Below are 11,742 nucleotides of genomic sequence, written 5' to 3' on the forward strand. Positions count from 1 at the left end.
GAGCACCAGAACACATCAGGATACAGACTGGGATTAGCTATGAAGGTCTTACGACAGCCTACGTCAGGCTCTTAGCACAGCCTAAGTGTCTTTGCATAACTACAAAAGTCTTCCATTATAGTCTATGCTCTAATGTCTATTTGTCCTGGTGCTGTAGCACTACCAGTGGAATGCTAACTGCAGGCTAGATGGTCAGATTGCGACGGTCAATTAGTGCCTGTAGCCAACGTGTCCCGTGTCGCTCACCTGGTGGAGCATTAGGCTTGCAACGCCAGGGTTGTGGGTTCAATTCCTACAGGGGACCAGTACGAACAAATATGCACTCACAACTCTAAGTCGCTCTGGAAAAGAGTGTGTGCTAAATGGCTCAAATATAAATGTCAACACGGATGAACGTATAGAGTTGCGTTCAATTGTGAAACGCTAGCAACACTCACTAACAGTGACGAGATGTCACAAACATAGCCAACGAGTCAGTTAGCAAACATACATAGGTTAACTAGTGTTAACTAGTACAGCAGGTTTAACCCTCGCCCTGCCAGATGTTAGTGCACAGAATAAAACACAGTGTAGGTCAGACGAGTGCAGAGTACAGCGCCCTCTACCTGAGGAGATGTCCTGATTCTCCCACACACAGATAGAAAACAAACACAACAAGTAGAGAAAGGCACCACTACACTAACACATAAACAACACACAGTTGACGATACCAGTTAAGACTACACAGTTCCACAGCTGTATAAAGTGAATATGTCCACATACAGTATCAGTAGAATCATCTGATTATAATCCAGACTCGTCCAGTCATTTCTGACATCGGCTTAGTATACCACCTGTCCAGGTCAGGATGCTAGTTACCGGCAAAGATTGCACAGCACAAGCTAAAGAGAGAGAACGAGAGATATACCTCATGGCAAACCAGTAAGAACACTGCATCAAATTCAGTCTAGAATTCTAGACAGAACCTACATTTACATAAATAGGTTAGAGGTAACTAACACCCCACCAGTAGTCTGGTCCAGTCTAGGGTCCTGTCTAGACTGTTTCTCCTGGTCGTCACCACCCTAGACAGACACGTATAGAAAGAACAGCACCAGTGTTTGAAATAAGAGAAAAAGACTCAAAAGAACTTTACATCTCAGTCTGTCTCTGACTGCGGAGGATGCAAGTTGCCGTGGCAACAGACATTAAAAGAGAAGCCTGCTCAGGATCTATATTGAGAAATCCTGACAGGAGCAAAAACATCTCAGCCAAAGAGATAAGACTTCTTCCACAAATCAGAGCCCAGGAGCAGCTAAGCAGAGCTGAGACGGACCCATTACGGTCTTTAACATCTAACTGGAGAAACTACAGCCGGTCGGCCAGCCAGAGACTCCTGGAAGAATCAATACCACTCAGGAAATGATCAAAGTTTGGCCCACGTCGCACCGGCCATAAAACCAAATCAATGTTGACATCCCAACCTGGCTGATTCCAGACTCTGACTAGGACACATGGATTAACACAACATATATTGCTTCAGAGGATGAAATACTTTCATATATGATAGTCAATATTAATATCAATAAACTTTACTAATCACAAAAGCTAACACTTTAGAAAAGAATTGCATAACAACAACCTGAATGTTTTCCTGTACAGTCCTAACTGTTAGGTCAGTAATAATCTGCAGAGCAGGTTTTTTTCCACCTATAATTGTTTATTTTACCCCCCCAAAATGCAATTTTTTTGTTTTGAGTTGTGAATAAATTCCTTGAGAACTCTTCCTTTGCTTCAAGAGTGAATGAAAAATGTAAAACAATTGTTCCTTATTTTGGGTTAGACAGAGTAGAGGTGATTATCCGTAGCATGGTATTAACAGAGCTCCATATTCACATCAGAACCATATTCATGTTTAAACACCCTCTCTCTCCTCTCTTCCACTCGTTTAAATCACAAAGTCATTGCCAGATCTCATATCCTCTCCATCTATCCTCTCCTCCGCTTGTCCTCCTCCTCTCTTCTCCGTCTCAGCGGAATGTGAAACAGCAGAACGGCAGGGCTGAACAACGGCACTCCTTCATTGTCTTCCTCTCCTCCTCTTGCTTCGCTCTCTCATCACCCTTTGCTTTCCTTCCAGCTCTGTCTGAGTGAGAGACGAGCCCGCTGTCTATCCTCTCCTTCTCCCTCTCTGTCTATCTGTCTGTCTGGGTGATGCCGCCTCGCTCTCTCTCTCTCTCACGCTCATGCGCTGCTGCTTTTTTCCTCTGTCTCATCCGCTCACCCCTCCCTCCCTCCTTCCATTTCCCTCCCTCCCTCCTTCCATTTCCCTCCCCTTTCCCTCCATTTCCCTCTCTCCTCTCCCACTTTGCAGTCTAAATCATTTAACAGTATATGCACGTGTGTGCACTGAGCGTTGCTCTCTCTCACACACACACACACACACACACACACACACACACACACACACACACACACACACTAGGGGAAGGACAATGGGATGGATGGAGGAGGGGAAGGAGAGAGGGATGGATGGAGGAGGGGATGGAGATAGTAGAGCCCACATGGGCTGTTTCCCCTCTAAAAGGCTCCTCCCCCTTATTCCTGTTTGGTAACCTGAGAACCAGAGGGAGAGATTGAATTGAGATGCAGTGAAAGAGAAAAGAGGAGGGAAACAGACAGAGGAAGAGAGGGAGGGGAGAGTCTCTCTCTCGACAGACCAGACCAGACAGACAGACCACACAGACCAGAGATGCAGGCTGATTTGAGGGCATTGATGTACACGGCCAAATATGGACACTTAACCTGACAATGCCAAGCAGCTACAGTACCACTTGAGTTCACCGCTGGTAAAGAACAGGTTATTATCTCACAAACAGGACAGTAACAACAGAAACAATACACTTGATGTGGCTGTCAAGATACATATTCTTCAAGTCTTAAAAAGAAAAGAGAAAACCAAAGTGATCAGTGGACCAAGTGAGAACCGAGATTCAGACAGAAACACAGAAGATCTAGAACTGCAGAACCGCTAGAGAGACAGAATCAGGGAGAGAACCACAGAACCCAGGTCAACACCTCAGCGTTACAAAGCGTTGCCCACAGAAAGAGTGATTGTTGACCGCACACCCACAGTGTGATGACACCGTTCACCATACAGATCACAGCGGTATACAGAGTGATTGTTGTGATTGTTGAACGCACACCCAGCAACCCCACACCAGGCCCTGCACCAGCGTAACACACACACACACACACAGCTCTAAATGGCTTAGACATACAAATAAACAATGTCCTTTACAGCAGGGAGATGCTGACAGTGGGAGGAGCAACCAGCAACCCATATGCCTCTCTGTGTGTGTGTCTCAAGTTCTTACCACGTATTCCATGGGACAACACTGACTGCCTGTGAGTGTCTGTAACCCTAAAAACACCAAAGCGCACATCAGCACACTGTACACACACTCTTAACCAATCACTGAGCGTTGTACATATAGCGAATCATAGTTCTCCTAAAGGATCCCCTCACAAACACTTGGCTTGGAGCATGCATTGCTCCCGGGATCAGCTGTGGAGAGAGTCATGTGACCTCCTTGCTCAGGTGAGCGCAAAGGTACACACACACGTTAGGCAAGCTGTTTTTGTATCCCCACATACCAAAGACTGTGTGTGTGTGTGTGTGTGTGTGTGTGTGTGTATTGAGCATGTTCAGACACACATTGTGGAATTCAAGGAATTACTTACAGGGACTAGTCAAATAAATCCAGACAACAGCTTTCCTTCCCAAAATCCGTCATAAGCACAACATATAACCGTGTCAGGTGGTGTGTTGTGAATGTGACACAACAGGTCCAGAAATAGTCAGGTTATTGAGGGTATATCAATGTGATTAGGGGGTGGTATGGACATTAGATTAGCCAGGCCTTCAGCATTCAGCAGGCCCAACCACCTGACCGACCAGTTAACAGTTCTACATGTGAGACAAACAGATAGGGGGAAACAAAACGAAACTCTCCCTTCCTCTCTCCCTCTTTTCGCTCTCCTTTCCTCTCTCCTCGTTATATTCTCACTCTGTCGCTATCCTCGTTTTATTCTCAGTCTATCTGCTCTCCTTCCTTCACTTACTCTTGTCTGTTTCCCTTTCTCTCTTTTGTCTGCTCTCTCTCATTGATTTTCTCTTTTCCTCTCAGGTTCTCCAAGTCTGTCCCCTCCTCTATCCCTCAATACCAAATACTGTAAAACTTCAACTAATATCCCAGGTGTTTATTTGCTTTAAATCACTGAACACAACCGGCGCTTATTTGAGCCAGGCGTCTATTTCCTTAACGCACACAGCTCTTGCTCAATAAAATGTTGAAAAGACTACCACTCTGTTTGTGACCAGTATAAACATTGTAATAACAAATCCATCGCAGATCAGACATGCAAAGACTAGGCTGCCTATCATACACCCCCGATTTCACGTTTCAGCACCATTATCTCACTCACTCTTGTATCCACCGTAGTGGTGCCGACCATGTCAAACCATACTGCCGTCTCATCCTTTATCTTCTTTTGAACAATCTTTACTGTACTCACTGAATTTCACTTGTAAACAATTACATTTAGACACGACATGTATTTGAAACAGGTGTTTATTTGCTGGAATGTGTGCCGCTGCCCGGCTATTAAAAAGGGACAGGCAGTCAGAAAGTTTTTTTTATTGCCGACTCACATACTTAGCTACTCTCAGACTCAAAACACACACACATTCCCATTCTGCCTGCCTCCTGTCCTGACCACACTGGGTTCCACTCCTATCAGCTAAAAACAAGAAGAAGCAGCTCCAGTGGGCACATGATCACCAACACTGGACAATTGAGGAGTGGAAACATCACCTGGAACATGACAGCCAGGTCAGTCCACAGACCTCAACCCAATAGAGCATATTTAGGATGAGATGGAACGGGCCGTTCACAGCTTGTATGTACCGATGTCCAATCTGCAGCAACTGCATGATGCCATGACGCCAACATGGACCAACATCCCTGTTGAACATTTCCAACACCTTGTAGAATGTCCCAAATAATTCAGGCTGTTCTGGAGGCAAAGGGGGTCTGACCCGGTACTAGATGGGTGTACCTAATAATCTGTCTGGTGAGTGTTTTAACCTGGGTGTAAAAATGTACACTGCTCAAAAAAATAAAGGGAACACTTAAACAACACAATGTAACTCCAAGTCAATCACACTTCTGTGAAATCAAACTGTCCACTTAGGAAGCAACACTGATTGACAATACATTTCACATGCTGTTGTGCAAATGGAATAGACAAAAGGTGGAAATTATAGGCAATTAGCAAGACACCCCCAATAAAGGAGTGATTCTGCAGGTGGTGACCACAGACCACTTCTCAGTTCCTATACTTCCTGGCTGATGTTTTGGTCACTTTTGAATTCTGGCGGTGCTCTCACTCTAGTGGTAGCATGAGACGGAGTCTACAACCCACGCAAGTGGCTCAGGTAGTGCAGCTCATCCAGGATGGCACATCAATGCGAGCTGTGGCAAGAAGGTTTGCTGTGTCTGTCCGCGTAGTGTCCAGAGCATGGAGGCGCTACCAGGAAACAGGCCAGTACATCAGGAGACGTGGAGGAGGCCGTAGGAAGGCAACAACCCAGCAGCAGGACCGCTACCTCCGCCTTTGAGCAGGAGGAGCACTGCCAGAGCCCTACAAAATGACCTCCAGCAGGCCACAAATGTGCATGTGTCTGCTCAAACGGTCAGAAACAGACTCCATGAGGGTGGTATGAGGACCCGACGTCCGCAGGTGGGGGTTGTGCTTACAGCCCAACACCGTGCAGGACGTTCGGCATTTGCCAGAGAACACCAAGATTGGAAATTCGCCACTGGCGTCCTGTGCTCTTCACAGATGAAAGCAGGTTCACACTGAGCACATGAGCACATGTGACAGACGTGACAGAGTCTGGAGACGCCGTGGAGAACGTTCTGCTGCCTGCAACATCCTCCAGCATGACCGGTTTGGCGGTGGGTCAGTCATGGTGTGGGGTGGCATTTCTTTGTGGGGCCGCACAGCCCTCCATGTGCTCGCCAGAGGTAGCCTGACTGCCATTAGGTACCGAGATGAGATCCTCAGAGCCCTTGTGAGACCGTATGCTGACACATGCACATTTATAGCCTGCTGGAGGTCATTTTGCAGGGCTCTGGCAGTGCTCCTCCTGCTCAAAGGCGGAGGTAGCGGTCCTGCTGCTGGGTTGTTGCCCTCCTACGGCCTCCTCCACGTCTCCTGATGTACTGGCCTGTTTCCTGGTAGCGCCTCCATGCTCTGGACACTACGCGGACAGACACAGCAAACCTTCTTGCCACAGCTCGCATTGATGTGCCATCCTGGATGAGCTGCACTACCTGAGCCACTTGCGTGGGTTGTAGACTCCGTCTCATGCTACCACTAGAGTGAGAGCACCGCCAGAATTCAAAAGTGACCAAAACATCAGCCAGGAAGCATAGGAACTGAGAAGTGGTCTGTGGTCACCACCTGCAGAATCACTCCTTTATTGGGGGTGTCTTGCTAATTGCCTATAATTTCCACCTTTTGTCTATTCCATTTGCACAACAGCATGTGCAATTTATTGTCAATCAGTGTTGCTTCCTAAGTGGACAGTTTGATTTCACAGAAGTGTGATTGACTTGGAGTTACATTGTGTTGTTTAAGTGTTCCCTTCATTTTTTTGAGCAGTGTATATACAGTACCAGTCAAAAGTTTGGACAGTCCTACTCATTATTTTCTTTATTTTTACTATTTTCTACATTGTAGAATAATGGTGTTATTTCATAGTTTTGATGTCTTCACTAAGAGTGCGCAAAGCTATCATATATAAACCAAAGATTCCCAGGGCAGTCACTGCTAGAATTGACTGAATAACAAGATATCTCCCATCAGTCCATCTCTTCTCCCCATGTCCCTCTCCCTTCTGTGTTGCTGCTTTGATGAATATTAACCAATTCTACAGGGCCCCATAAATGCTGTACACACAAACGCACGCGCACACACCTTACTGTCCAGAACAATATCCCTTAACGGAGATCAATACTTTACAACACACAGGACAGGTCTGTCCAAATCTATACGGACTCGCTCTGACTCATAGCCTGCCCTACACAACTTATGGCCCAAATAAATTGGATAATTCAAGACAACAGCCCAAAGACTGAAGAAACTCAGTCGTAAAACTTTATTCACAAGCATACTGGTATGGTAGACAGAGAACTTCTTCACCCCAGCTCTGACTACAGGCTCAGCCAGTCAGGGGAACTATTAGTGGGCAACACTACACAGACTGCACACCATAGGGAACTCAGAGTGTAACACTTTACAGAGAAACAATAAGAAATCCCTGGAAACTGTAGCCTCTGGGCCAGAGCAAGATGTGAGACTGAAACAGTTCCCTTTTAACCTCACAAAACTCCCACACAGAGGTCACAACACACCATGAACCTAGGATGGCAGAAAACAGAATTAGGCACAGAGATGTCATAAAGGAGACGGGAGCTAACCAGTCTATTCATTTCATTCGGTTCCATTCAGTGGACAGGAGTTCCTTTCGCTCCCTGTTCATATGTACTCCTGTTAATAACATCAGACATTAGGATTGTGCCTCTCTAACTGTGCTGACCAAATGTGACCGGCAGGAAGCATCAGTATATTACTGGCCTGAGTATGAAGCATGTGCAACCCTGATAAAGCTCCCTGTTTTGTATCACAAAAAAATCTAATAATCTATGAATAGTGGTATCATAATAATTACTTTGGGACTTGATTACTATATATGCCATTTAGAAGACACTTTTATGCAAAGCATCAAGTAAATACTAGTGGGCCTTTAGTTTAAATATATCTATGTGGGAGTGAATCCGTCTGCAGCTCAGCATGTAGTCTAAGTGCCTATGTGAAGTGAGTAGGAGGCAGACCAGTGCTGCAGGGCAGGAAGTGGAGCTCAGGTCTCACCATCTCTTCCGCTACGTTGTAAGAGACGGACAACCACACACTGAGACCCAGATAACTGCTCCTACAGTGTTTCCACCCACGCTGAAAACTATTTGGGTCCACAATTAAGTGTTACAGTGAAGGACCCAAATAAGTCAAAGGTCATACATATGCATCTTCTTAAAACCATGGAAACAAAACCTCTTCTCAATGCAGATAAGCTGCTGCTGCTCACAACAGCTGAAACAGTATCTTGCCAGCTAACACAGAGCAGTATCTAGCCAGCTGCTTGGCTTTTTTCTCTGGCAGTGAGCTACATGTCAGACACTGCCTCATATTGATACACAAATTGACGCTGAGTGAAATCCAAGACTGTTGCCAATTGCAACTAAGGGCTGGCACACGTGCGCACACATGCATACGTGCACGCGCTCGCACACACTTAATTTTGAGCGGAGATACACACACCTGTCTGACAAATTAAAAGGGAGTTAACGAAAGGTGTCACCCAGCCAAGCTTATCACACAGACAGGACTGATTGGTTCTGCTTTTGATTGATAGGGTCTGCATTAGATTGGGCAGACCCTGTTTGATTGAGAGGGTCTGAGGTGGATTGTGAATCTCTGTGTAGGACAGGATGTCTTTGATTGACAGATAGACTAATAGATTTGTTGGTAGTTTGTGTGTGTGTGTACGTTTCTATCACTGACATTTCTGTCTCTCAGAGTGTATTATCCCCAGGCCCAGCCATGCAGCAGTCAGTCAAGCCTTCCTCCTCTTCATCACCATCAGAGAGATAAGCTACTGACAGTGAGTTTAAGGAGTGTGTGAGAGTGTGATATGGGAGCTGGGCATATTATGAAGCAGTCTGTTCAGACACATAGGCCTACCTCTATCCACTCCATCCCTGACCCCTGTCTGTCTGGGGTGTCTCCAAACCATCAGAGTGGTATACTATGATTAAACCTAGATCTACTCAGGGTTTTCTAAAGCTAGCCAGCTTTAGTCACATTCCAGCTCAGGCTTCATCCGTACTACAACCGTGGATATTGCTTATATGCCTGCTGCTAACTCTAGCAGGCTTGTAACTGCGCATGCATGTCACACGTGTCTGGTGGAACGCCAAACTTTTCATTGAGACAAGGCTGAAACATCCATCCATGGGCGAGTCAGTGCCACGTCTTAATTTGTGCAAAATGAAAAGAGTTATGCTGCAATTTCAGCAGGCTGTGGTGTAAAATAGGCTTGTTGAAGTGCCGCCTTTATTTGATTACCGTTAATGCCTTCTTTAGTGTGCTTATCAATACACGAGCACCTTTCCCCCACTCCTATCCATATAAGAATTGTATTAAGTTATACACACGTTTTACTTGATTTTATTGGTCTTTAACTCGTGACACTTCATTCAGGATACATGGAGTTAACCCTGAGTAAGCCTGCCCAGGGGCAGGTTAGTTCTGGATTTGTTGCCATAGAAATGTACCTGGCTAAAAGGTGAGCCACTGTCGTGGTACCAGTTATCCCGAGTAGAACTTAGAGTTGACCAAAGTTACCTCGCTAACTCCTCAAACCACATGCGTAGTATAGGGCTCAGGACCAGGCCAGCTGTCAAACAACAGTAGTCCCATCACAGACTGAGGTGTAGGTAACCATAACAACTGTGTGTGTTTACGTATCTGGCCACACCAATACAACCCAAATCATAGGCTAATGAAGGGCCCAGAATCACAGCTTGTTGTTGAATGTTCTTTATGGCACATATCCAACTACAGAGCACTGTTTTAGTCAGGGCTTGTTACAGATGATTTAAATGATCATTGTTGTCTGAAACAAATAGTTACACTTCCATGACAATCTAGAACCTAGACCTATTGAAACATTAAATCATCTCCATGACAATCTAGAACCTAGACCTATTGAAACATTAAATCATCTCCATGACAATCTAGAACCCAGTCCTATTGAAACATTAAATCATCTCCATGAGAATGCCATCTTGACAATATGCTAAAGATCTATATTGCACATCACAGAAATGTAGTTTAATCCTAACTTCTGATTAGGTTGCTGAAAAGAACTAGAGCATTTACAGAAAGCCAAAACCAGCCTGTTTAGTCAGACTTTAGATTCAGTTTCTCTAAACCTGTGTGGTAACACTGGGATTCATTTAGTAATATTCTTGCATTAACATGTTTTTACATAGTAAAAATGGTAGCATAGTTTCCATTGCATAGTAGGTCTTGTGGAGTTTACATAAGCGGAATAGTGGTCAGTTCCTGTTCCACGTGTAGAAAAACAAACAAAACTCCATATTGCTATAGTAGTACATAAACAACATGTCAATACAAACAATGCTGTTCCTTTTCTTGTTACAGTATTAGTACTCATGTAGGTCTGTAAAGTGTTTCCAGAACAGTTTAAATGACAGAGTTGGACAACTTGGTGTGAGGAAAGTAATGATATCCCAGGGACCCAGGCCTACAGAACTGACTATTTCTAGTAGCCCATGCAGAAAACCACTTTTATTTTGAAAACACCCAAAAGTGACAACACGGTTGTTTGCGACTTCAGTTGAATGGATACAATGTTTAATGTGCGGCCTAGGCGAGTTACTTTGTATCACTAGGCTATATTTCGCAATGTTACAATAACTACATTTTTTCGTAGTACGGCCACACTGAACTCAGCAGTCTTGCTAGAATAGATATCAGCAAAATATTGTTTCGCCAACATCGAACTGATGGCACAACAAAAAGTAAGGCAGGCTACAATCGGCCTATAGCAAATAATATTCATCTGTCAGACAGAATGTTATTGCTTTAGTATTCGAATGTCCTAAAACGTCTCTCTACCACGTTACAACACGCAGCCCTTAAAATTCAAGCCCAAACCATGCCCAGAGAAGTGTGGTGAACTTTTGTCAGAAGAACTTACCAGCTATCTTACTCCTTGTCCCTTTTGTGCCTCTTGTTTTCTCCCAGCTGTTGTTGTCCCGTAGGCCTACCTCTAACTAAATGACACAAGTGGCTGAATGTGAAGGTTCAAATCGCCAGCTGTCGTACAGTGTGCATTTGAATTTCTTAAGAAAGAGGGCTGAAACTTTTCTTCTTTAGTTTCTCTTCCTTTCCTCCCCCTTTCTACCAACACAAAAAAGCCACTTCCGCGAACAAATGGTAACGTCATTTGCCAGTCAGTTTGTGTGGTTCTCTGCACCTGGCCCGCGGTTGAGTGGCCTTGACAGAAAGGGATTGCGCAAAAAGTTAACTTCCCACAATAACAAACCTGCCTACGGTATAACCGAGTAAACTGACGTTAAACCACATAGACACAGTCTTTGTTGAATCACACATTATTTGCAACTGTAATGCCTATGTTATAGGCTACACCATTTCTTGACCGAGGAGCACGAGAACAAATATGAATAGCAGTTCATAACGTTTATGATTGGATCACTGAGACCAAATCATGTTCAATAATAGAATAGGCCCTTATTGAATAGGTAAAATATGATAAATAGTTAATTCCATAATTCGATAATTCCACGTAGGCCAGTCATTTATGCATAGTGAATACTGTTCACTGGAGTCCTCTGCTGGTAGATACCATATTTGCACGCGCACATATTAATATTTGTACTTGACAGTATTAGAAAATAAAAACTAAAAACATTTACATTTAGCAGACGATCCAGAGCGATTTACAGTAGTGAGTGCATATTTTAATCATTTTTTGTACTGGTCCAACGTGGGAATCGAACCTACAACCCAAGCGCCATGCTCTAC

At 44.5% G+C, this 11,742-nt stretch overlaps 1 protein-coding gene across 1 annotated transcript in view; it reads right to left on the reverse strand.

The window, feature by feature from the left end:
• The window catches only part of LOC129857093 (SHC-transforming protein 1-like), a 29,417-nt gene extending 18,254 nt beyond the window's left edge, over positions 1 to 11,163 (reverse strand). The window contains exon 1 of the mRNA XM_055925022.1: positions 10,895 to 11,163. The gene's annotated coding sequence lies outside the window, so the exon portion shown is untranslated. The remainder of the gene's footprint in view (positions 1 to 10,894) is intronic.
• Positions 11,164 to 11,742: the final 579 nt, after the last annotated feature.

Source organism: Salvelinus fontinalis, chromosome 6 (assembly GCF_029448725.1).
Source record: "Salvelinus fontinalis isolate EN_2023a chromosome 6, ASM2944872v1, whole genome shotgun sequence".
NCBI classification, from domain to species: domain Eukaryota; kingdom Metazoa; phylum Chordata; class Actinopteri; order Salmoniformes; family Salmonidae; genus Salvelinus; species Salvelinus fontinalis.